The 27,065-nt window shown below is 41.0% G+C and overlaps 1 pseudogene; it reads left to right on the top strand.

Annotated features, from left to right (window-relative positions):
• Positions 1-21,170: 21,170 nt before the first annotated feature.
• Positions 21,171-22,661, top strand: LOC137943622 (calreticulin-like; annotated as a pseudogene).
• Positions 22,662-27,065: the final 4,404 nt, after the last annotated feature.

The raw sequence follows: 27,065 nt of genomic DNA, 5'->3' as shown, positions 1-27,065 counted from the left end.
TTCCGAATTAGATCTTTCCAAGATCATTCTGAATATATATTTGACTCCAGCTTGGGATAAACCAATATATATTCAGTTCCTCATGAATTAGGCAAGATCTAATTGATCAAATCAAACAAAATTAGGCCTAATCAAGTAGATATTGTAAGATCTTAAAAAACAACAATCTTTCTTCAAATGGATTGGCGTCAACTAGCCACTTCCTTTCTTATTTTGTGCTGGATTCCTTTTACGTAAAACACAATATTTGATGCTTGATTTTCCAAGAATGATCAGCCACATCGTGGCTCTAAAATTATTTTCCAAAAAATCACAAAACCGAGTAGAGTTCTTCAAACAACTAGGTTAATGGAGAAGTTTAGCATAGAAGCTAAGTAATTAGATTTATGAAATTCAATGGATAAAAAACCACTCATAATAGGCTCAAGAAAAAATTTCTTCATCAGGAAAAGCTTGTTCCCACAAAATTATAACCTTTTATGCATAAAATCTCAACATAAAACAGATTTTCAGCCAAGAACTTTCAAACCGACAAAACTGCCTTGGTAAATTCTTCAAATCCGAGATGCATAAATCTCAATAATTTCATAAGATGAAGACGACAATAAAATTATCTCTGAACCATCGTTTAAAGATCCGAAAACCAAGAGCATGAAGTAATAATAACAAGAATAAAAAATTTATCTCACAAGCTTCAATCTTGCTTCATAAAGAGTCTTCTGTGAGTAGCTTTGATCATAACTTCTTAGACCATTCTTTTGACGTGGGGATCCTAAATTTGATGTTCTGATACCCCATGAATTTAAGACCCCATGATTGAAACCTCGAGCAAGATGAGAGAGGGAGAAGAAAAAGAGCAAAGAGAGAGAGAGAGAGCTCGGTTAGAGAGGAGAGAAGAGAAAAGAAAGAAAAATAGTTTAGGCTAGAGAGAGATTCTTCATGAGTTAAGAAGTGGAGAGTTTGATTGAACCCTTCAATCAAAACCCCTATTTATACTGTTTTCATTACATATTTAGAGATAAGATAGGATCCCTAATATTCCTAATTACATCAATCACCATTATCCAAATCTACATAAATCAAGGAAAGATAAATTGATTACATTAATCAAGGAAGATTACCAAATCTTCCAACTCATGTGATAAGGATGCCAGCTCGTGTGGTGACTCATCATGCCACCTCACGTGATTATGGTGGGTCCCACTAGCTCGTGTGATTATGGTGGGTCCCACCTTGTAACAAATATGATTTGAATTTTTATGTAAATGGGTCTTCACTGTCAAACAAAATCTAGATGGCATGGTGGCCTTCCTTAAAGCCCAACTTGTGGCGAAAGCCTATACCCAATGTTATGGGATTGATTATGAGGAAAAAAATTCCTCGTCGCAATGCTAAACTCGGTGCATCTCTTATTATCTCTGGCTGCTAATTCTCGATGACCTATCTTTCAGCTAGGTGTAAAAAATGCCTTCGTCAATGGTGATATTAAGGAAGAAATTTATATGCATCAATCACCTGAATATGTGGTTGAGGGGGAGTTGGTTAGCCACCTTAAAAAATCATTATATGGACTAAAATAATCTCCACTGGCCTGGTTTGACAAGTTTGGTCAAGAAATGATTCTATTTGGTTTCACTAGGTGCTCTGTGGACCATTATGTATTTATCAAGCATACTGAGAAAAGAGTTGTATTACTTGTTGTATATGTGGATGATATTATTCTGACGGGTAGTGATTTTGATGCCAGGTATCCAATTCCAAACAAAAAAGATTTATTAGACAAATTGTTTTCTGCTAAAATCTTTTTTAAATTTGATTTGAAATCTGGATATTGACAAATTCAAATCAATGAAAAGGATAAATACAAAACTGCATTCACTGTCCCTTTTGCTCATTTTGAATGGAATGTGATGCCTTTTGGTTTTAAAAATGCTCCTTCTGAATTTTAGAATATCATGAATGATATTTTTTTCTCCTTATTCTGAATTTACCATTGTTTATATTGATGATATATTAGTGTATTCAAAATCTATTGATGCTCATTTTAAGCATTTACATGTTTTCAAAATAGTCATTCGAAAACATGGTTTGGTGATATCTGCACCTAAAATGAAATTGTTTCAAACTTCTGTTAGATTCTTAGGTCATGATATTTACAAGGGAAAAATAGCTCCCATTGATAGAAGTATCAAGTTACCATCAATATTTATCTTTCCTTGATTTGCCATCAGTCAAGTAAAAAACAATACATGTAATGAATTCATGACGAAAGACTTAGGACTTAAGTATTTTCTCGGTATTGAGGTTCTTCAGTCCAAACATGGTATTATCTTATCACAGATAAAATATCTTCTTGACTTGCTTGAAGAAAAAGGAATGATGGGATGTCACCTTGTTGACACCCCTATGGAGACAAATACAAAACAATGTGTTGGCTCGGGAGAAGAAGTTGATGTTGGCAAGTACCAAAGGCTAGTTGGAAAGCTTATCTATCTCATTGTGACTAGACCAAATATTTCTTTTGTAGTTAGTGTGGTCGGTCAATATATCTATAAACCTCAAATGTCTCATTGGTATGCATTGGAATGGATTCTCATGTACTTGAAAAGGGCACCAGGACACATACTCTTATATAAGTATCATGGTCATCACAGTATTAAAAGCTTTGTCATTGAGGGATTGGGCTGGATCACCAAATGATAGAAAATCTACTTCAGGATATTGTATTCTAGTTGGAGGAAACCTCGTTACATGGAGTAAAAAATAAAATGTGTTTGCAAAGTCTAGTGTAGAAGTAGAATACAAAGTCATGGCACGTGCGGTAAGTGAGCTTCTATGGATTAAATTTCTTCTAGCTGAATTGGGATTCCACAAAGAATACCCTATGGAAATCTATTGTGATAATCAAGCAGCAGTCCACATTGCCTCCAACCCAGTGTTTCTTAAGAGAACTAAGCATATTGAGGTGAACTATCACTTTGTGAGAGAAACGTTGCAAGCAGGAATCATAAGTCTTAAACATGTCTCTACTCATAGACAACTTGTTGATATGTTCATGAAGTTAGTCAACTCCAAAATTCTCTCCACTACATGTACCAAGCTAGGGTTATACAATATTTTTTCACCACCAGCTTGAGGGAGAGTGTAGAAAGTCATAAACAATCTTAGGTGGTATTATTGTAAATATCTTATGTTCTTTGTCTTTTCTTCACTCTCTCTAGGGTGAAGGGTATACTTGTAATTTATGTACTCATGACATTTATAAATAAAGCTTAAGGGGGAGGGTTTGGATAACTTCCACAACCCTAATTCTCTAGCCTCTTTGTCCTTCTCCAAATTCGTCACTCTTCTTTTTCTCGTCCTAAATCTTCTCTCCACAACTCTTCTTCTTCTTCTTACCCTTTAATCCTCTTCTACTTTGATTATACATCATGGAATCTTAAGTTTTAATAGATGAATGCAGTACTACTGTTTCAATGGTCCTTTTATTCCAACTCTTTGTCGAGTGCACCATTCAAATGTTATGATGACTATTCTAATGGTTAGGCTCTTCTAATTTTTTACTCACTCTACCGTTTGAATACTTGAGGATTGAGTAAATTCTACCTCTCAAGTCCATAAATAGGTCTTTAACAAGGTTTTATCAGAAGAAAATAATTGGACAATTGATTCATTCACTTAACATTGTCACAAAAGCATCAAGAAATTTGCACTTAGAACTTTAGGATAGTTTGTGTCATTATTAGAAAACAAAACAACGAGAAAAAATATTTATTTATTCAAAACAATTTTCTATTGTAAAATTTTACTTTTCTATCATTTTTTTTGGAGCAATGGAAAATTCATTTCCTATTCCTTTAAACATTTTAAATCTCAAAAATAAAAAAAATTGACAAATAATTTTCAAATTTTTTATTTACTTTATATACGAAGTATCATAGCTAGTTGATAATGCTCGATAAAGCTTACATTTAGCTTCTTTCATGTGTTATCTCGAGAATAAGATTATAGGCTTACGTACCAAGTCTTGAAAGTGCAAAAATATGTTTTTAATGTTATATAATCTAGACTGGATTGGTAGGTGAACTAAGGTAAATTGGATTTGGTTCCTCGTTTAGGCTAGAAATACTAATGACCTAGGATAGGATAGGGTCAAAACCCATCTAACTGACTAGATTCACCAATTCAACTTGCGAGTACTAGAAAACTTTGGGAGATGAGGGAATGGGGTGCCCTACATCTCTCCCTTGATGTTGTGTCTTTTTTAATGACAAGTAAATCATGATCAATTTCAGTTAGAGTTGCAAATGGGTCGAGTTGGGTTAGGTCGGGGAACTGTAAGATTCACATCAGATCTAATGTTGTTTGATTTTTAAAAATTTGATCCACACATTATGGCATCAGATTAAAATTTTTTATTTATCCATGGATCTCCCACAACTTTTCTTTTCACCATCGATAAAAATCTAGGCAAAAGGATATGAATACATGAATAGGAGTCAAACACTTCAATAGAGAATAAAGATGATGACTTAAAGCATAAAGACTAAAAGGAGTGGAACACATATAGAGAAGTTGACCCCTTATAGTTGAAGAAATAAAAAATTAAAGAAAAAAAGAGAGTCGACCACTATAAACTTTTGAGTTGTGAATTTAAAAAAGAGTCAGACCTCTTTATTAGGAGAGTTGAAAACTTGAAATATATAACTCCAGAGGAGTCAACCATACTAAAAGGAGTTGACTGTTTTGCACTGGAGAGTGGCAAAAATAGCAACCCCTAAAATAAAAATTGAGTTTTGAAAATAAACAAAGTCACCTCCTCTCAAGTTTTATTAATTGCCATTGAAATTGATAAACTTATTCACCCACCTCCTCTCAAAGTTTATTCTTATAGAACTTACCATTAATATCATAAAAACTACTTAAAAGGTTAAGATACAATCAACTCCCAAATCAAATTAAAAAAGTTAGATGGCTAGATTTAAATGTTACATGTCACAAAATTAAAATAAAACATAATTAAAGAAATATTAGGATAATGCTTGATAGATACATGAAAATTTAGAAGTGCGAAAACCATTAATCATGCACCAATATATGCAAACAAATTATCAAATTTGTTATATAAAAATTATAATAAAATAAATTATTTATGGATTAGATTGGGTATCTACAAATTAGGTCTGATTTAAAATTTTTAGATTCAATCCAATCCATTTTAATTTGAGCATCAGTTCGGGTTAGGTTAGGTATACACACTGACCCATATTAAGTGCGTTTTAACCCAAATACTAATTCATTCTATTTATTTGAAGATTGAATCGAATTTTATGGATCAGGGTAGTTTAAATTGCAGAAACAACGAAACCCTTTGGCGGCTCTAAATCCACTTGAACGGAACATGATCACATTTCTAAGTTCAGTTTTAATAACACTGTTACATGCTTACTGCAGTTCAGAACCTATGCTCTCATAGACTGATTATCCATGCAATTTTTAGCGAGGTTTGCATGAAGTAAATGAGAAATTAGAACCAAATCTGAGAAAGAGATACAAGAGCCATCATAAGAATAATTAGCTTAGCTCACTATTACAGTAAGTCATTTATATTTGTAAGTTTTTCCAATGCGAAACCAGACAATAAACTAGTGTACTGTTTCTCTAACTAATATATGACAAGAATCAGGCGTGGATGTTTGTTTATCGGATTACCATACTGAAACTCTAAAAATCTGATGCTTATTATCATAGTGGAACCACCATAGACTGTCCACATTATTCCGATAGACATACAATCTCCTGTAGTTGCTCATACTGGATTGAGGATGGTTGGGAGTGAAGTAACAGAATTTTTCATTGTATTTGTTCAGCTGAAAGGATGTACCTAATGGAGATAAATGACATTTGCAGGAACCAGTAATATGTAAACCATGCCAAACCAAGAGTGATCAATATCCAGACAAAAGTATTCGAACAACTTCCATAAAGGTTTCTGCTGCACAATCAAATTGCATGATATAGATAGCAATCCCAAGGAAAAGAGTTTGATTAGATTCAATTAGTCTTGATAATGAACAAACAAACCATCACTATCTAGCTGCTTGGCAACTAAAAAGAAGCAGATCTGAATATTCATATCAGATGGTCGATGTGATGAACAAACAAACAAACAAACCATCACTATATTATGTCTTCACTTTTGAAGTCATCAATCTATACATGGGAGCCCCACGATCAAGGACATGTTGTTCCCAATCTGACCGAACCCCGAAAGGATTCTCCTTAAGCCAAACCCTACTGTCATATTCGACATCCACATCAGCGGTGATAGAAAATTTACCTTGCCCATACATTAAAAAATGTTCCTTCATTGTTGTTGAAACTTCCTCTACATTGGACTGTAGGAAGACCTGTGAAACCAAGCACACGAGTTAAAACAAGAAACATGGCAACTACTGCAAGGAATGAAACTATCGAACATGCACAACTCTTCTGATAATACACGAAGAAACATCATTCACCAGGAAAATCAATGGTGTGATTTCTATATATGCCAGTAAATAAAAGCAACTTCAATCTACCAAACTGAACCACTATCATGAAGAGGTCCACCAAACTAAACCACTATCATGAAGAAGTCATGATTCATCTACAGATAATTATCACCCCACTTTCATTTCCTCCCAAATTCTTCTGTGACTGCTGAATCTTTGATGCAGTAAGGAATGCCTAAGGGCAAGAGATCACCCCCAAGTCAGTCATGTTTGTGAAAGGAGGAAAGAGATTCAATTAAAATCAGTCAGAATTTCCTATTTCAGAATAAGTTCCAAGTTCGAAAAACTCCTAAATTAAAAAAATATCATAAAGTAACAATTTCATATTTCAAGTATGCTGAATTTAAAAATTTTTAACTAGATAACTAACTTGCTGTTTTAGTTAAAGCATTTTTCAACTAATAGTTTCCTATTTTAAGTTCTGGTCTTGTTTCCAAATTAGTGTAGTTTGGCAAATCTTTAAGTTAGAAATTGTTTCCTGTTTGGTGTTTCTTTTCCCCGCAAGTAGAAGAACTAGATTTAGTCTTAATTAAAGTCTATTTCCTAGAGTTGACAACATAGGAGTTTTACATTTAGGTGCTTACGTTTACTTATAAAAAGCCTTTATATATAACACAGAAATCACTCTTTTTTTTTTTGAAAAAATTGGCAGATGGAATTGATGCTAAAAACAGCAGCTGGAAAATTAGAGCAGTTCTGTCATCAAGACACCAAGGACCAAAAGTTGAGGAGTACAGAGGGGGAGACTGCAAACCAGCTGATGAAAGCCATCACTGTTGCTGTCTCAAACTTAGTGCAATGGTTCTGAGCACTTTCTCCTAGATCGTTACCAATGAGAACTGTTATTCCAGCGGAAGCACATGCAGCTGCAAAAGTAAGTGTAGAAGTGATCCCATCACTAATTGTGAACAAACTGACTATCCGACAATTCCTCAAACACCTCTTCACTAGAAGGGCATAGATGATGTCATGCAGTGTATGGGTTTTGGGGACAGGTGGAGATTTTGAATTCGAAATTGCATTTCATTAGCCTTTTAGTATTTACTACTTAATGGCATTGTCTGCGGCACTTCCATGGCTCCCGTGGCATCCGGTAGGGAGATCCCGTCTCCCCACTACTCTTCAATATTATTTCCAAGTACCAATCCTCTACGTTCTACTCAGCCCACAGCTTTGGATGGCTGGATGCCATTTCGGATAAGTACCTTTGACATCCTGCTTCTTACAAATGACACTATTTGCTTTGGCATTGGCACTTTCGACCAAATCGGTAATATCAAGGTTCTCCTTGGGCCTTTCTAAGATCACCACTAGGCAAAAGATTAATTGGAGCAAGACAAAAATTATGGGAATTCATAGACCCCCCTTTATTAAAAAAATTTGGCTGATAATTTGGGCTGCACGATTATGACTCCCCCCTCTACTCATCTTGGTTTCCCCGTCATCAACTGCAGGCCGCGGAAAGGGCTTTGTGCCTTGATAAATGAAAGACTAGAGCGTCGCTTATCTACATGGAAAGGGAGGCTCCTCTCTAAAGCTGGCAGATGGATGCTTCACTTTTGTTTGACGGGTATACCTAACTACTTCTTTTCCTTTGCTCCTTGCCCCCGCCTTTGATTGATGGCACATTAACATGATCAAAAGGCGATTCTTATGAAGTGGAACTAGCAATGATTTTCATTATCATCTAGTCTACTGAGATGATGTCTGTATGTCGAAGACTATGGGTGGTTTGGGAATTAGATGCACTACGGATATGGGAGTTGCTCTCCTTCTTAAGTGGTTTTGGAAGTTCAACTCCAACTCTATGGCTTTCTAGAAGCTGATGGTGGCCTCCAAGCTCCGTCTTCTCGGGGCTAACTGGATTCTTGATGGCAGCAGGGGCAACATCTGTTCCCGGTCTTCCGGTCGACCGTTAGGTTTTTAGTTGTAAACGGATCATGTCTCAATTTTTGGAATGATTGGTGGGCAGGAGTTGTCCCCTTGCCTCCAACCTCCTCCAGCTTACTAATAGTTTCAACCTCTCTGTGGCCGATGCTTGGGTTGATGGCACTTGGGATCTCCGCTTAAGACGTGATCTCTTTGATGAGGAGGCCATTGCTATCTGCAACTTGATCAATGATCTTGACACTATCACCATCCAACCTCATGTAGCTGACCGAATAATTTGACTCCTTGCTAATAGTAGCTGTTTTTTCTGTCTCCTCCGCCTACCACCACCTCATGGGTTGGACCAAATCCCCTAAGCCTCACTCAGCTGCTTCTGCCTGGCACCTGCCCTCCCCTGGATAAGATTTTTTCTTTAGAGCACTTGTCGTAACAGGATCCTCACTGCTGACAATGTTCTTCGTTGTGGCAACTCACACCGGGTCCTCTCTGCCCCTTCTATGGAATTGAGGAGGAATCTATTTGCAACTTTCCTATGCTTTGCTCTTTTGCCTGGCAAGTTTGGTCATCGCTTCTCAGTAGCTTGGGCCTCCAGTTCTATATTTCATAGGACCTGAGTTCTCTGTCTCCTCCCCAAGTTGGGCAAACTCCTATTATCTAGCTGCACGGCCCACATCCTTTCATGCCTCTGGAAAGAGAGAAATGCTAGGCGATTTTGAGCACACATATCGCACGAAAGTTGAGGTTTCTTGTACTGCCACGAGCCTCATCTCTACCTGGATGCACTCTAGAAAGGATTTTCAGCACCTCTCGTATGCCCCCCTCCAAATCAACTAGAGGGTGATTGCTCAGATGTCTACTCTCCCCCATCCCCTCGGATGGTGGCTTAGGCTCCCTCCCTGCTGGTCGCTTCAAGTTCAACTTCGATGGGTGCGCCCTTGGATGTCCAGATTAGGAAGACTTTGGTGGAGTGCTTTTTCATCCTAGTGGTACTGCAATTATTTCCTACTTTTGGCATTGCTAACTCGACTACGACAGAGCTTTCAGGGCTCTGTGGGTCGTCCTTGTGAGCTCATATGGGTCAAGTCGGTTCTGATTGAGTTTGGTATTTCTGTTCCAGATACTATGATTATGAAGTGTGATAATCTAAGTAGCAATTTTCATAGCAAGCAATCCTATGTTTCATAAAAGAAAGAAACACAAAAGTTGACTGTTATTTTATTAGAGATGTAGTCTTGCAAGGGAAGTGGTTACTCCGTATGTGAAGTCTTCAAAGCAGCTTGGAAGATGTGTTTACAAAACTATGGGAAGGAAAACATTTTGGATTTTGTGACAAACTGAGACTTTTTGATATCTACTCTCCAACTTGATTAGGAGTGTTAAATTATATAGGAAGGGATAAAGAGGCCGATGAAAGACATGATCTAATCCAACCCCTCCAACGGTCATCAAAGTCCATTTGACCCAAAAGATCATCTAAGAGATCCCGGTTAACCCTGTCAAATGCCTTCTCAAGATCAAACTTCAAGGCAAGCCGAGGGCAACTAGAACGGGAGAAATGGTCAAGGAGCTCATGAGCAGCAATGGAAGAGTCAAGGATGTTCCTCCCCCCTAGGGAAGCACCTTGACCATTGTGGATGACCAAGGGAAGGAGGGACTTCATTCGTTGAGCGAGGAGCCAGGCAATAATTTTGTAAGAGCTTGAGATGAGGCTGATGGGCCAAAAATCACCTGGCTACTCAACATTGTTTTTCTTTAGAACTAAGGCAATAAAAGAAGCCCTCATACTACTAAAGGTGATGCCATTCTTGTGAAAACCCCGGACCACATTGTGTATGTCCTACCTAATAAAATGTCAAGCACTATGATAGAAATTGACATTAAACCCGTCCGGACCAAGCGCACGATCACAGGTCATACCAAGAACGGCCTTCTCAATTTCCAAATTTGAGAAAGGAAACTCAATCAGAGAGGCGGCGGCATTGGAGATTTTGGCATAGTTGAGGTGCTAGAGCTTAGGACGATGAGGGCACTCCTTTGAATAAAGATCTGCATAAAACTTGATCAAAGCATTAGTAATGAAGGATCTATCCATGGTTACCTCATTGTCCATACACAATGAGGTAATTTGGTTAGTCCTCGTCGAGGGGACAACATGAATTTTTTTTGTATTAGTGTCTCCCTCTTTCAGCCATCTAAAACGGGCACATTGCTGCCACCTCACTTTCTCCGAGTGGAGAAGAGTAAAAAACAAGCCTGAAGAGCAGCGTGAGAAGAGAATTCAATATTGGATAGATACCTTTGTTGTTCAACTTGGTCAAAGACATCAATCTGGGAAGTGAGAGAAATTTTCTTGGCACTAAGGGAGGACTTCAGGTTGGAGGCCCAAGACTTCAGCTTACCTTTGAGAAGCTTAAGTTTTTGAGGGAGGTCCCAATCCGCACGATGACCATCGGTAAACTCGCACTACCAATCAGCAAGGAGGTGATCAAAATCCGCCCCAAGTAACCAAGAGAATTCTTTTGATCACCTCCTTGCTGATTGGTGGTGCGAGTTTACCGATGGTCATCGTGCGGATTGGGACCTCCCTCAAAAACTTAAGCTTCTCAAAGGTATGCTGAAGTCTTGGGCCTCCAACCTGAAGTCCTCCCTTGGTGCCGAGAAAATTTCTCTCACTTCCCAGATTGATGTCTTTGACCAAGCTGAAGAATAGAGGTATCTATCCAATATTGAATTCCCATCTCACGCTGCTCTTCAGGCTTGTTTTTTTACTCTTCTCCACTCGGAGAAAGTGAGGTGGAAGCAATGTGCCCGTTTTAGATGGTTCAAAGAGGGAGACACTAATACAAAAAAATTTCATGCTGTCCCCTCAACGAGGACTAACTAAATTACCTCATTGTGTATGGACAATGAGGTAACCATGGATAGATCCTTCATAACTAATGCTTTGATCAAGTTTTATGCAGATCTTTATTCAAAGGAGTGCCCTCATCGTCCTAAGCTCTAGCACCTCAACTATGCCAAAATCTCCAATGCCGCCGCCTCTCTGATTGAGTTTCCTTTCTCTAATTTGGAAATTGAGAAGGCCGTTCTTGGTATGACCTGTGATCGTGCGCTTGGTCCGAACGGGTTTAACGTAGATTTCTATCATAGAGCTTGACATTTTATTAGGTAAGACATACACAATATGGTCCGGGGTTTTCACAAGAATGGCATCACCTTCAGTAGTATGAGGGCTTCTTTTATTGCCTTAGTTCTGAAGAAAAACAATGTTGAGCAGCCAGGTGATTTTTGGCCCATCAGCCTTATCTCAAGCTCTTACAAAATTATTGCCCGACTCCTCGCTCGGCGATTGAAGTCCCTCCTTCCCTTGGTCATCCACAATGGTCAAGGTGCTTCCTTAGGGGGGAGGAACATCCTTGACCCTTCCATTGCTGCTCATGAGCTCCTTGACCATTTCTCCCGTTCTAGTTGCCCTCGGCTTGCCTTGAAGTTTGATCTTGAGAAGACATTTGACAGGGTTAATTGGGATATCTTAGATGATCTTTTGGGTCAAATGGACTTCGATGACCGTTGGAGGGGTTGGATTAGATCATGTCTTTCATCGGCCTCTTTATCCCTACCTATGTAATTTAACACTCCTAATCAAGTTGGAGAGTAGATATCAAAAAGTCTCAGTTTGTCACAAAATCCAAAATGTTTTCCTTCCCATAGTTTTGTAAACACATCTTCCAAGCTGCTTTGAAGACTTCACATACGGAGTAACCACTTCCCTTGCAAGACTACATCTCTAATAAAATAACAGTCAACTTTTGTGTTTCTTTCTTTTATGAAACATAGGATTGCTTGCTATGAAAATTGCTACTTAGATTATCACACTTCATAATCATAGTATCTGGAACAGAAATACCAAACTCAATCAGAACCGACTTGACCCATATGAGCTCACAAGGACGACCCACAGAGCCCTGAAAGCTCTGTCGTAGTCGAGTTAGCAATGCCAAAAGTAGGAAATAATTGCAGTACCACTAGGATGAAAAAGCACTCCACCAAAGTCTTCCTAATCTGGACATCCAAGGGCGCACCCATCGAAGTTGAACTTGAAGCGACCAGCAGGGAGGGAACCTAAGCCACCATCCGAGGGGATGGGGGAGAGTAGACATCTGAGCAATCACCCTCTAGTTGATTTGGAGGGGGGCATACGAGAGGTGCTGAAAATCCTTTCTAGAGTGCATCCAGGTAGAGATGTGGTTTGTGGCAGTACAAGAAACTTCAGCCGTCGTGCGATATGTGTGCTCAAATCTCCTAGCATTTCTCTCTCTCCAGAGGCACCAAAGGATGTGGGTCATGCAGCTAGATAATAGGAGTTTGCCCAACTTGGGGAGGAGACGAAGAACTCAGGTCCTATGAAATATAGAACTGGAGGCCCAAGCTGCTGAGAAGCGATGACCAAACTTGCCAGGCAAAGGAGCAAAGCAAAGGAAAGCTGAAAATAGATTCCTCCTCAATTCCATAAAAGGGGCAGAGAGGATCCGGTGTGAGTTGCCACAACGAAGAACATTGCCAACAGTGAGGATCCTTTTACGATAAGTGCTCTAAAGAAAAAATCTTATCCAGGGAGGGCAGGTGCTAGGCAGAAGCAGCTGAGTGAGGCGTAGGGGATTTGGTCCAACCCATGAGGTGGCGGTAGGCTGAGAAGACAGAGAAAACAACCACTATTAGCAAGGAGCCAAATTATCCGATCAGCTACATGAGGTTGGAAGATGATAGTGCCACGATCATTGATCAAGTTGCATATAGCAATGACCTCCTCATCAAAGAGATCACGTCTTAAGTGGAGATCCCAAGTGCCATCAACCCAAGCATCGGCCACAGAGAGGTTGCAACTATAAGTAAGTTGGAGGAGTGAGAGGAGGGTGGAGGCAAGGGGCCAACTCCTGCCCACCAATCATTCCAAAAATTGAGACTTGATCCTTTTACAACTAAAAACCTGACGGTCAACTGGAAGACCGGGAACAGATGATGAAGTGCTCTCTAGAGGGGACAAATGTTGCCCTTGCTGCCATCAAGAATCCAGTTAGCCCTGAGAAGACGGAGCTTGGAGGCCACCATCAGCTTCTAGAAAGACATAGAGTTAGAGTTGAACTTCCAAAACCACTTAAGAAGGAGAGCAACTCCCATATCCGTAGTGCATCTAATTCCCAGACCACCCATAGTCTTCAGCACACAAACATCATCTCAACTGACCAGATGCTAATGAAAATCATTGCTAGTTCCACTTCATAAGAATCACCTTTTGAAAATGTTAATGTGCCATCAATCAGAGGTGGGGGCAAGGAGCAAAGGAAAAGAAGTAGTTAGGTATACCCGTCAAACAAAAGTGAAGCATCCATCTGCCAGCTTTAGAGAGGAGCCTCCCTTTCCATGTAGATAAGCGACCCTCTAGTCTTTCATTTATCAAGGCACAAAGCCCTTTCCGCGGCCTGCAATTGATGACGGGGAAACCAAGATGAGTAGAGGGGGGAGTCATAATCGTGCAGCCCAAATTATCAGCCATAATCTGTAATAAGGGGGGGTCTATGAATTCCCATAATTGTTGTCTTGCTCCAATTAATCTTTTGCCTAGTGGTGATCATAGAAAGGCCCAAGGAGAACGTTGATATTACCGATTTGGTCGAGAGTGCCAATGCCAAAGCAAATAGTGTCATCTGCAAGAAGCGGGATGTCAAAGGTACTCATCCAAAATGGCATCAAGCCATCCAAAGTTGTGGGCTGAGTAGAACGTAGAGGACTAGTACTTGGCAATCATATTGAAGAGTAGTGGGGAAACAGGATCTCCCTACCGGATGCCACGGGAGCCATGGAAGTGCTGCAGACAATGCCATTGAGTAGTAAATACTAAAAGGCTAATGAAATGCAATTTCTAATTCAAAATCTCCACCTGTCCCCAAAACCCATACACTGCATGACATCATCTATGCCCTTCTAGTAAAGCGGTGTTTGGGGAATTGTCGGATAGTCGGTTTGTTCACAATCGGTGATGGGATCACTTCTACACTTACTTTCGCAGCTGCATGTGCTTTCGCTGGAATAACAGTTCTCATTGGTAACGATCTAGGAGAAAGTGCTCAGAACCATTGCACTAAGTTTGAGATAGCAACAGTGATGGCTTTCATCAGCTGGTTTGCAGTCTCCCCCTCTGTACTCCTGAACTTTTGGTCCTTGGCATCTTGATGACAGAACTGCTCTAATTTTCCAGCTTCTGTTTTTAGTATCAATTCCATCTGCCAATTTTTTCAAAAAAAAAAAAGAGTGATTTCTGTGTTATATATCAAGTCTTTTTATAAGTATACGTAAGCACCTAATTGTAAAACTCCTATGTTGTCCACTCTAGGAAATAGACTTTAATTAAGACTAAATCTAGTTCTTCTACTTGCGGGGAAAAGAAACACCAAACAGGAAACAATTTCTAACTTAAAGACTTGCCAAACGACACTAATTTGGAAACAAGACCAGAACTTAAAATAGGAAACTATTAGTTGAAAAGAAGTTCTAGTTGAATGCTTTAACTAAAACAGTAAGTTAGTTATCTAGTTAAAACTTTTTAAATTCAGCATACTTGAAATATGAAATTTTTACTTTAAGATACTTTTTTTAATTTAGGAGTTTTCCGTACTTGGAACTTATCCTGAAATAGGAAATTCTGACTGCTTTTAATTGAATCTCTTTCTTCCTTCTTTCACAAACATGACTGACTTGGGGGTGATCTCTGGCCTTTAGGCATTCCTTACTGCATCAAAGATTCAGCAGTCACAGAAGAATTTGGGAGGAAATGACAGTGGGGTGATAATTGTTTGTAGATGAATCATGACTTCTTCATGATAGAAGTTTAGTTTGGTGGACCTCTTTATGATAGTGGTTCAGTTTGGTAGATTGAAGTTGCTTTTATTTACTGACATATATAGAAATCACACCATTGATTTTCCTGGTGAATGATGTTTCTTCGTGTAATATCAGAGGAGTTGTGCCTGTTCGATAGTTTCATTGCTTGCAGTAGTTGCGATGTTTCTTGTTTTAACTCATGTGCTTGGTTTCACAGGTCTTCCTACAGTCCAATGTAGAGGAAGTTTCAACAAGAATGAAGGAACATTTTTTAATGTATGGGAAAGGTAAATTTTCTATCACTGCTGATGAGGATATCGAATATGACAGTGGGGTTTGGCTTAAGGAGAATCCTTTCGGGGTTCGGTCAGATTGGGAACAACATGTCCTTGATCGTGGGGCTCCCATGTATAGATTGATGATTTCAAAAGTGAAGACATAATATATAATCTTAGTGTGTATGTTTGTATATAATTTATTTCTCGTCTTCAAAAACGAAATAGAAAAATTCTCATCACATCGACCATCTGAAGTGGAACTTAATCACTCAAAACAGTTGAGGGCATACGATAAACCAAGCAGCACGAAGTTAAAACTGCATCTCCCCAAAAAGATTTAGGAACATTCATATGCAATAATAGTGTCCTTGTAACCTCAAGGAGATGTCTATTTTTACGTTCAGCCACCCCATTTTGTTGTGGTGTATAAGGGCAGGATGTTTGATGGGTAATACCATGAGAATCACAAAACACTGAAAATTTATGGTTAAGATATTCCAAACCATTGTCAGTACGAAGTACATGAACACATGCACCAAATTGATTTTTTATTTCATTGTCTACTTCCCATATACCTCGTTCAGTGCAGGAAGTCTTGTGCTCTCCAGAATGGAAACAAGCTATGGATGATGAGATGAGTGCTTTGGTGTCTTGGGGAACATGGAATCTATGTATTTAGCCATGGCACGTCATAAACTTAGTCATCAATTCAAGGTCCGAAAGCTCCCCAGATTCATCCTCAAGCTTGACTTCGAAAAGGCATTTGACAGAGTTAAGTGGAAGTTTCTGGACACCCTCTTGGGGAAGATGGGATTCGGAGAAAAATGACGCTTCTGGATCCAAAGCTGCATCTCCTCTGCAAGCTACTCCGTCCTTCGCAACGGAACAATTTGTGGGTATTTTAAGGGAACCAGGGGAATCAGACAGGGAGACCCCCTCTCCCCCCTGCTCATCAACGTGGTGGCAGAATATCTATCCTCCTTGATCTACTCGGCCAAGAACATGGGATGGCTCCTCCCCACGACTGATTGTACAACCTTTGATAATCCTATTCTCCAGTTTGCGGATGATACTATTTGCTTCGGCGTTGGTACTATGGATCAGATCAGAAAATTGTGTGTCATGCTGGGATTATTTGAATTGGCTTCCGGTCATAACATAAACTAGGGAAAAAACACTCTTCTTGGCTATCACATTGATCCAACCGAGCTTGGGGATACGACGGACTACCGTATTGTGTATGTCATAACAGAAACTTCAATCGCCGAGCGAAGAGCCGAGCAATAATTTTGTAAGAGCTTGAGATGAGGTTGATGGGCTGAAAATCACCTGGCTGCTCAACATTGTCTTTCTTCAAAACTAAGGCAATAAAAGAAGCCCTCATACTACTGAAGGTGATGCCATTCTTGTGAAAACCCCGGACCATATTGTGTATGTCCTACCTAAAAAAATGTCAATCTCTATGATAGAAATCTACGTTAAACCCGTCCAGACCAAGCGCACGATCACAGGTCATACCAATAACGGCCTTCTCAATTTCCAAATCAGAGAAAGGAAACTCAATTAGAGAGGCGATGAGGGCACTCCTTTGAATAAAGATCTGTATAAAACTTGATCAGAGCATTAGTAATGGAGGATCTATCTATGGTTGCCTCATTGTCCATACACAATGAGGTAATTTGGTTAGTCCTCGTCGAGGGACAGTATGAAAAAATATATTATTAGTGTCTCCCTCTTTCAGCCATCTAAAACGGGAACATTGCTTCCACCTCACTTTCTCCGAGTGGAGAAGAGTAAAAAAACAAGCCTGAAGAGCAATGTGAGAAGAGAATTCAGTATTGGACAGACACCTTTGTTCTTCAGCTTGGTCAAAGACATCAATCTCGGAAGTGAGAGAAATTTTCTCGGCACCAAGGGAGTACTTCAGGTTGGAGGCCCAAGACTTCAGCTTACCTTTGAGAAGCTTAAGTTTTTTAGGGAGGTCCCAATCGGCACGATGACCATTGGTAAACTCGAACCACCAATCAGCAAGGAGGTGATCAAAATCTGCCCCAAGTAACCAAGAGTTCTCAAAGCAAAGGGGGCAGGACCCTATCTACCAAAAGATGTAGAAAGGAGAATCGACCAGTGATCAGATCCCACCCAGTTAAGAACCCTGCCTAAAGTATCTTCATATATTTGGAGCCAATCGCTACTCACAAGAAATCTGTCCAGCTTGGAGAGAATGGGTTGTTTCTGCCCATTTGACCAAGTAAATGTCTTTCCAGCCAGAGAGATCTCAACCAGCTCTGCACCCCCTATAAAATCCGCAAAATATAAAAATGGCAGGAAGGGATTATTCGTTGCAAAATCTGATCGCATTGAAATCACTTGCAATGAGCCAAGGTAGCGACCATAGTTAAAGAAGATTGTGAAGCTCCTCCCAAAAAGATCTACGCTGCCGGTATCTAGTGGGTCCATAAATCCCAGTAAGCCCCTAAGTGCATTATTGTCGACCATTATTGTCATTGCGTCAGTGGCTCGCAGCATCCTTCCTCACACCAATGCATCAGGGGCAAAGGAGATTTACATCCCTCGCGGTAACTCAGCAGAGTTACCGAGCTCGGGCAAGACAGCCGAGGCGGCATTTGTAAATTCTAGCACAGTTCAGCCAGGAGGCGCAGTGCTGGCCAGGGCCAGGAAGGTCATCGCCGATAAATTTTCTGGCTGGGGGGTTACCTTGTTGGAGTTAGGTCAGGTTCTGGAGATGATGCATTTCCCGACCCGAGAGCTTGACGTCGTAGGAGTACTCCTTGATTGCTGTCTGAAAGGTCAACCAACCAAAGGAATCCTTCGATTCCGGAAGGAGATCTGGCCAAGCTGGAGCTCTCTGGATCTGGTTCGACAACTATCAATCGCTGTAACAGCGTCGAACTGGCTAAGGAAGACATTGAAGTCTGCCGCCAGAAAGGAGACGAAGGTCCTTCTTCCCTCATTTTGAACCGTGATCCGGATCGTCATCCCCAATCTGTCTCAATTTCGTCCGATCGCTAGAGAGGAGTTGCCAAAATTGAAAAAAGTTTCCGTAGAACCAAAGCTTCCTTCCTTTCTGTTTTTCTTTGATCAAATTGTCTTCCATCCTGTAGCGTCTCGATCTCTGTCCCTGGAAGATTCGTCAGCCATCATTGTCTCAGACGAAAGACTTCTTTCCGTCAAGGGCTCACGGCCTGAAGCACAGGGGTCAGGGATCCGAGCACTGGTTTCCCCCTTCTCAAGACGACGCTCGAACACAAGTTCACGAGAAGAGAGAAAGGGAGGGAGAGAGGGAGACGCGGAATCTTCCCTTTTGATAACCTTCTTTCCGAGGGAAACCCTCGTTGGAAGGGTTTCCAAAGATTCGGCAAGGTCGGCGGAGCTCGTCGGTCGTCGTCGTCTTCCACCATGAGAGGGGGTTGCGACTCCTCGAGTCACCCAAGTCGCACATCATATAGAGTGAATGAAGCAACTGGTTTCAGAACCTCTATCAAATCCTTCTAAATCCTGATGTCACTGGCCCTAACATATACTTGTTCAAAGACAAAGCAATTGTTAGGTGTGAAGCTATCTAAAATCGAGTCAGTTTGTAATTGTTTAATTTCCTTTTACTTGATTTGTTGTATAGCACCTGCGAAAGGTGTGAAAGAAGATTAAGTCCACAGCGCCCCCCCTCCCCCTATCCCTATACACTCACACACACACACAAAAAAAAAAAAAAAAAAAGAATCAAACTTGGACAACAACCTTGCACCTTGGACATTTCATTTTGCTGTTATGAACACAATAACATTATTATTTTATTATTTTTTCCTAATTTACTTTATTTTATTTCAGTTTTAGGCCACAAGGGTATTTTTGGAATATTTTATTTATATGGATTTTTGGATTATTTATTTATAGGGGTATTTTTGTAATATTTTATATTAAACCCTAACAGGGTGAACCCTATTTAAGGGGTAAGAGTAATGAGAAAGACAAACATTGATTTTAGGGTAAACAGGCTGGGAGTTTTGCTCAACAAGCTCTAGGGTTTTCAAGATTCTCTTTGGCTAGATCTTCGTCTTCCTCTCCATGTCTCCCTACAATTCTACCATGTCTTTCTACAATTCCCCATGGCCAAACTGGAACCGTATCAACGAATCCTTGTGTTAGATACGGGACCATAACAACTGGTATCAGAGCAGGAACACAATGAGTCATTCTATATCCCCAGAAGAATGGATGGCGATGCACAGAGAAATATCCCTAGAAGAATAGATGGCGATGCACAGAGAAATCAGAGAAATGCGGTGGATTGGCATTGAAGAGGAAAAAATACGGGAATGGCGTGCAACCTACATGAAAAAATTTCTTGCAAGGAAGCAACTGGCTTTCGCAGAAAAAGGTCATACGACCTAAATTCTCCGAGCACGAAAAATCCACATAACGAGAGGCAACAAAAGCTCTCTTGGACGGAAATCTTCATCTCATTGCTGTGGTAGATAAAATCGTCACGGGAGACGCTCTCTCGGACGAACAGAAGACGCAAGAACACAAAGAGTTCTCTGTATCTCCGGTGACGGCGACATCCGAATTTGGGGATTCAGAAATTCCAAAAACGGAAGGGTATTCAAATATTCATTCGTCGAAAAATCCAGAATGGGGTTCAGCATCAAATCCTTTCCCAATGGATGTCGTGCGTCTCTCCAAACCGAAGACGCAGAGAAATCCAAAGCCGAACAGCGGGGAGGTAATACAAATCCAAACAGGGGAAATTCCGAAATCGTTGGCACTGGATGATTTGGGGGCGACCTCATTTTTGCGTTGCATATTTTGAAAAGTTCGGCAAATTCGTGTAGTTAATTGAGAAAGTGTCTTGGAATTTTTTTTTGAGGGGCTTTGTTTTTCTGTGGATGAGCACAGTACCTGTGCGGATGTGAATCTTCAAATTGCATATGTGGAGTTTAATTTTCTGGATCCTGTTCGGCCACGAACTTCAAATTCAACTTTTTGGCCTGGTGTGTTTCTGTTCCGGGAAGCAAAGAAACACAACCAGCATCGTTTTGACTTACAGCTGGTGTGTATGAATTCCGAGAGGGAGTTTTTCTGGGGATGCCGGGAACGATCGCAAAAAAATTCTGGATGTTGTTTTATTCTCCTGCCGCGATCAGCAGCAGTGTTATTGTCCTTCATTCAATTAGCACCCTTGTGTTTAATCTTTTGGATGTTTTGTATGCTGCTCGTCCACTGTTTGTCAAAATTCTTACCGTGAGTGATAATATTTTGTTGGGTATTCAGCGCAGGGTTGAGATAATTCTGTAGATGAATTGTTTTTCTATTGATGGGACCAACAGTGGTGAGTTTGTTCTTGATCTAATTGACAAAGTTGGGCTTAATTTTTTGGGTTCCATAATTGTTTGCACAAAAAGTTGTGATTATGCACTGCAAGTGAGAACACAGAAATTGGAATCCTCTTTTACCTCTCCTTTTCCATTGTTGTCCACGACTCAGTTGCCTGCTGGAAATTCTGTTGGAATTTCTGGAGTGAGTTGGAGGGAGTTGAATGCCATTGATAATGGGATCAATGAAGTTGTTCCTTTTCTGTTTGAGAAAGGGCTTAATTATCAAAGAGGGTGTCTTAATAGACATTCTGTTGGGTTTTCTGTTGGCCGAGAGAAGGGACCCTGTATCTAATGATAAGGATGCATTCGTGCTGTCTGGTTCTGCTATTAGTGCTGAAACTACTGCTGGGTCTGCTGCTATTCCAATCAGCATTGGAATCGTGTTAGATTTCTTGTGGTATGAACCTTCTAGTGAGCGAATCGATGATATGGCAGCAGCTCAAAGGGCAAGAGATTTTCATCTCGGCTGGTTTCTGGAACCAAACAGATTTGGTCACTACCCCAGATCAATGGAACTAATTGTAGGAGAGCAGCCCCAACAAATCTGCTGGGTGAAATAAGATTGGAAAAAAGATGAAGGCTTGGCAGGTGGGTGCACACTTCAGGAAAATGGAGTGGTGATCCCACTGATAAAGGCATCCAAACTTCTCTAGACTACAGTTTTTTTGCTATCTCTTCCTAGTTTCCTGAGATCTCTAACAAAGACAAGACCTTGGTCTTTCAACTTTCTGTTAAACATGAGCAGAAGCTTGGTTGTGGTGGTGGGTACATGAAGTTGGTCAGTAGTGATGCGGATCTAAAGAACTTTGGTGGAGAGACTCCATACAGCATTATGTTTGGACCTGACTTATGTGGCTATAGCACTAGGAAGGTTCATGCGATCTTGACCTGTGATGGGAAGAACCACTTGATAAAGAAGGACATTCCCTGTGAAATAGACAAGCTAACACATGTTTACACTTTCATCATCCATCCGGATGCTACATACAGTATACTGATCGATAACAATGAGAAACAGACTGGAAGCTTGTATACCATTTGGGACTTACTCCCTCCAAAACAAATGAAGGATCCTGCTGCTAAGAAGCCGGAGGATTGGATGATAATGAATATATTCCAGACCCAGAAGATACGAAGCCTGAGGGGTACGATGACATCCCAAAAGAAATAACTGATCTTGATGCACAGAAGCCTGACGACTGGGACGATGAGGAAGATGGTGAATGGACTTCACCTACTATTCCAAATCCCAAGTATATGGATGGAAGCAAAAGAAAATAAAGAACCTGAACTACAAGGGAAAATGGAAAGCACCTATGATTGATAACCCTGATTTTAAGGACGATCCCTATTTGTATGTCTTCCCCAACTTGAAATATGTTGCAGTTGAGTTGTGGCAGGTGAAATCAGGTACTTTGTTTGACATCATTCTAGTATGTGATGACCCCGGGTATGTGAATAAGGGTGCAGAGGACACATGGATGAAGAATAAGGATGTTGACTCTGCTGATGAGAAGGAAGACAAGAATGACAACGAAGATGATGACAGCGAAGAAGACAAGGAGGATGAACCGATAGAACACGATGAGCTATCGGCACGGGCAAACAGACCTACCTTCGAGCTTGAGGACAAGCTCGTTGTTCCAGGGGGTGTAATGTTATGAACACAATAACATTATTATTTTATTGTTTTTCCCTAATTTACTTTATTTTATTTCAGTTTTAGGCCATAGGGGTATTTTTGGAATATTTTTTTATAGGGGTATTTTTGGAATATTTTATTTATAAGGGTATTTTTGTAATATTTTATATTAAACCCAAACATGGTGAACCCTATTTAAGGGGTAAGAGTAATGAGAAAGACAAACATTGATTTTAGATTAATTTTAGGGTAAACAGGCTGGGAGTTCTACTCAACGAGCTCTAGGGTTTTCAAGCTTCCCTTTGGCTTGATCTTCGTCTTCCTCTCCATGTCTCCCTACAATTCCACCATGTCTTTCTACAATTCCCCATGGCCAAACCGGAACCGTAACAACGAATCCTTGTGTTAGATTCGGGACCATAACATTTGCCTTAAGACTTCTTCTAAGATGCAAACTCCATGCACCATGACAAAAAGAATCAATTAGTTTAACCTGTTGATTATATTTAAATACTCTTAAGTTCCTAGCATAGAAAGAAAGAGAGGACTCTTTAGAGAAGGTAGAAGAAAGAGGAAACAAAAGAAATAGAAAAAAGTCACTTCCAAATTACACATATAACCCAAGTAATAATCACTAAACAGGGACAAAAAAGTAAACAACCTACTCAAAACTGCCTTCGTCTAACTTAACTTGAAACAGGCTAATATAACTTACGAACAAAAAGGAAATTTCCTAATCTAACAGGAAGCTTTCTTCTGACCAGTTTAACAGCCTCTATATCTAGGATTAAGACACAACATGATGGGAATCTACAGAGCACTCCTTACTTTGTTATAAAAATTTAAAAAAAGTTTGCCATTGAAAAAAAAAAAAAAAGTTAGCAATCTAAATTTTTGTTTTCTTTTTCATTTAATACGTCAATGCTATACCAAAAGATGAATACACAACTCTTGATTCTTTCAACGCTTAAGAATTCACTTAAGAGGCAATTTTGTTTAGTCTTTGACAGCAAAGAGAAAATTTCTTTCAATGTGAGTGGACCAAGGTCAACAGGTTCCCAACCTACAGTCAGCACAATATTTTTCACAATGCTTTGTTTCTAATGAATGAATAACTTGATAGAAGATAAATTGCAATGAGTATTAATTAGTTTAACAGAAAGCATAAGTCCTATAAGACTCTTTTAAAACTTTCCTAAAAAGACAATGAATGAGCGAGCGCACAAGAGGAGCAACTTAGGCGATTTTTTCGCTTAACGTGCACCGTTAACGATCGTAACGTGCATTGTTGGCGATCGTATCTTGCGTTGTCTATTTCAAAACTGCTAACGTGCGCCAAAACACCCAAATGAGAGAGAGAACTCTCCTGACGATCATCGTCCCTATGGCTGACGACTGGACCACCCCCGACAACCACCGCTACTCAAGCAAGGCTACCGTGAGCCTTTTCGACGCCGGTAGAAGACTCGACGATGCTGTGACGAGAAGAAATGGAGGAAATGGCTCTCCATGGCGAGGAAGAAAAACTCATAGACGGTCAGATCCGTCTAGCCACCGCTCCAGCGAGCTTTCTGAAGCTTCGACAAAGGAATACGAAGCTCGCTGGATGACGATCTCTTGTTGAAAGAAGTGAAATTGTCTTTTCCAAATCAGTTACAGAAAATGCAAAGTTACCGTCAAGAGAATCGTCCAAAAATCAGGTCTGGTGATCCGTATCTTCTCAGCTGACGGACCAAAACTTTCATTCATCTGTATCCCAGTAGAAGCGATCCACAGCTTCAGGCATCAGTTTCAGAGAGCTACCATAGAAACTGAAAAATCCTGTGAACTCTAGTCACGGGACTCGATTTTCCTCTTCTCAGTGACTACCTTTCGTGGTCGTCGGGAATGTTGGGTCACCCACAGAAGAGGAACCACCAATTTAGCCAAATTATTCATACCCGAGGCCACAAACTCGGGTTTTGGCTAGAATGAGCTAGCTGCTGCACTCCAGAGCCTCTCCCCGGCGCTAGACACAGCAGAAGCACCAATCTGCCCCGATGATACCAGAGTAAGATTTCCACCTCTCCTCCCAGCAACCCAACGCCACCAAAACACCCTCCTGACCTCCCCTCCTGCTCCTAACAGCACCCCCTCCCCGAAAATTCCTGATTTACCCCAAACCATACCTCGGGCCCCCTGCTCCCATAGAAACACCCAAAATAATCCAAATCCCACCAAACCTTCTCCATGACGGGCGTAGAATTTTGACTCGCTCCATTCTTGTCCAAACATCCCCCGACGTCATCAAATCCAGCATTCTTCACTGGCTGATTGACAAACTTCACCTCTCTTACACTCCCAGAATCTCCTATCTTAGTCCCCAAACTTGGCTTGCTCATTGCGGAATCGAGTAGGAGTCTTTTGCGGCTCTTGCCATCATACCCCACACCAGCTCTGGCATCATCGGGGTCTCAGAGTGGCTCCCCTCAGCACCCTCCAGCCAGTACAGGCAATGGGTCACAGTTACAAGGCTTCTTGTCGAGCTATGGAAAAACGCGGTCCTTTCGAGAATCGTGTCCGAGTTTGGCTCTATCATTGCTTTGGACCCACTCACGGAGCACCGGCACCGTCTGGATGAGGCCCGGATCCTCATCAAACCTCTTCACCCATGTGATGGACAATATTTCAGATGCGTTATGGTAGATAAAGTACGATACTGGATCTGTATCAGCATCACTGTGATGGATGATTTTAGAGATGTGGTCCCCGAAAGCACAATCAAACCTCGAGAAATCACATAGCCAGAGACAGAAGATTTCATCATTCCAGAGTTGGGTGAACGAACTCAAGTGTTTGTTGCAACTCTCCAATCAAAACAACACAAATACAACCCAAAAACCTGGGCCCAGATAATGGAACTTGCCAAGGTGATGGGCACCGTCTTCACAGAGCCTCTCCTAGGAGATAACCACCCATCTGAGAAGTCAAAGAAGATGAATAATGATCAATGATTATTCCCTCCTGGAATGTTCGTGGAATTGGGTCCTTGAGTCGCTGCGCCTCCATTCTGGACCTCCTTGCCTCTACCAAGGCAAATGTTGTTGTTCTCCAAGAAACCAAGGTGGCTTCTCTACCCCTTGGATACATCCGTGAGTTGTGGCACCTAAAGGAGCCCGGCTGGGCTTCAGTGGATGTAGTGGGATCGATAGGCAGTATCCTACTGATGTGGGACACCAGTACTACTGAGGTGCTTGATCGTTGTTGTGGCTCTTACTCCCTTGGCATTAAGCTGTGAGACAAAAGTTCGGGGAACATTTGGTGCCTAGTTGGTGTCTATGGCCCTACCAGACACCATGAGCGCCACCTATCTTGAGAGGATCTATTGAGGTCTTGTCAAATGTGGTATATTCCTCTGATTCTTGTGGGTGACTTCAATGTCACTCGCTTTTGCCACAAAAAATCCCCGCCGTCCAGGAGAATCACAACCTCTATGAGGCTATTTGCTGATTTTAGTGGCAGCTGGGACCTAGATGAGATTACCATATCTGGGAAGACCTTCACTTGGTCAAATGGTAGGCAGCCCCCTGTCCTCTCAAAGCTGGACCTATTCTTAGCCAGCAATGATTGAGTTCAGCTCTACAGCAACGTCTCCGACAAAGTGCTCAATCGAGTCGTCCCTGATCATTGGCCAATTATGATCATTGGCCGATTATGGTTGATAGCCATTTTGGCAATTGTCATCCCCCCCCCCCCCCCCCCCCCCCCCCCCCCCCCCTTTCAGATTCAACAATAATTGGATGGCAAACCCCTCTTTTGATCTCTCTCCAATCTTTTTTGGAGAATATGACCGTTGCTGGCCCGAGCGGGTGGACCTTCCCAATCAAACTCAAGATGTTGAAACCGTTGCAGAGGTCCTAGGCCTCCAAAAAGAAGGACTCTTCCTCGACTATGAGAACCAATGCCCTTGCTCAGATAGCCACTCTCGACTCTGAGGAGGAAGTCAGAGGTCGCTCTTCTCCGAAAGTCTCTCAGAGGTATGCCCTTCAAGGGCAATTGCAGTCCTTTGCCCACAGTGAGTTAGTGCATTGGAAGCAACGTGCAAGATTCAAATGGTTCTTCGATGGGGATGCTAATACTAAATTCTTCCATGCAGTCGCCTATGCACGAAGAAGGGCCAACCGCATTGCCATGCTCAGCGTCAACGGTGAGGCTACCTCAGACCGAGCCATTATTTCTGACTCACTGGTGATTTTTTTTGCAGATTTATACTCTGATCACTAGCCATTCCGCCCCTTCTTCCAAAGGGTTAACCTCCAGGTTATTCCATCAGCCGCAGCTAGTCTCATTGAGCTCCCCTTCTCTAGTCGAGAAATTGAAATTACAGCCCTTGGTCTTCCTTTGGATCATGCTCCCGGTCCGGATGGATTCAACAGGGAATTTTATC

This window comes from Aristolochia californica, unplaced genomic scaffold, assembly GCF_029961685.1.
Source record: "Aristolochia californica isolate CCGP_79_NKW_82.1479 unplaced genomic scaffold, dmAriCali1.0.hap1 SCAF_11, whole genome shotgun sequence".
In the NCBI taxonomy this organism is placed as follows: Eukaryota; Viridiplantae; Streptophyta; class Magnoliopsida; order Piperales; family Aristolochiaceae; genus Aristolochia; species Aristolochia californica.
This window is presented reverse-complemented; position numbering and strand designations above follow the sequence as displayed.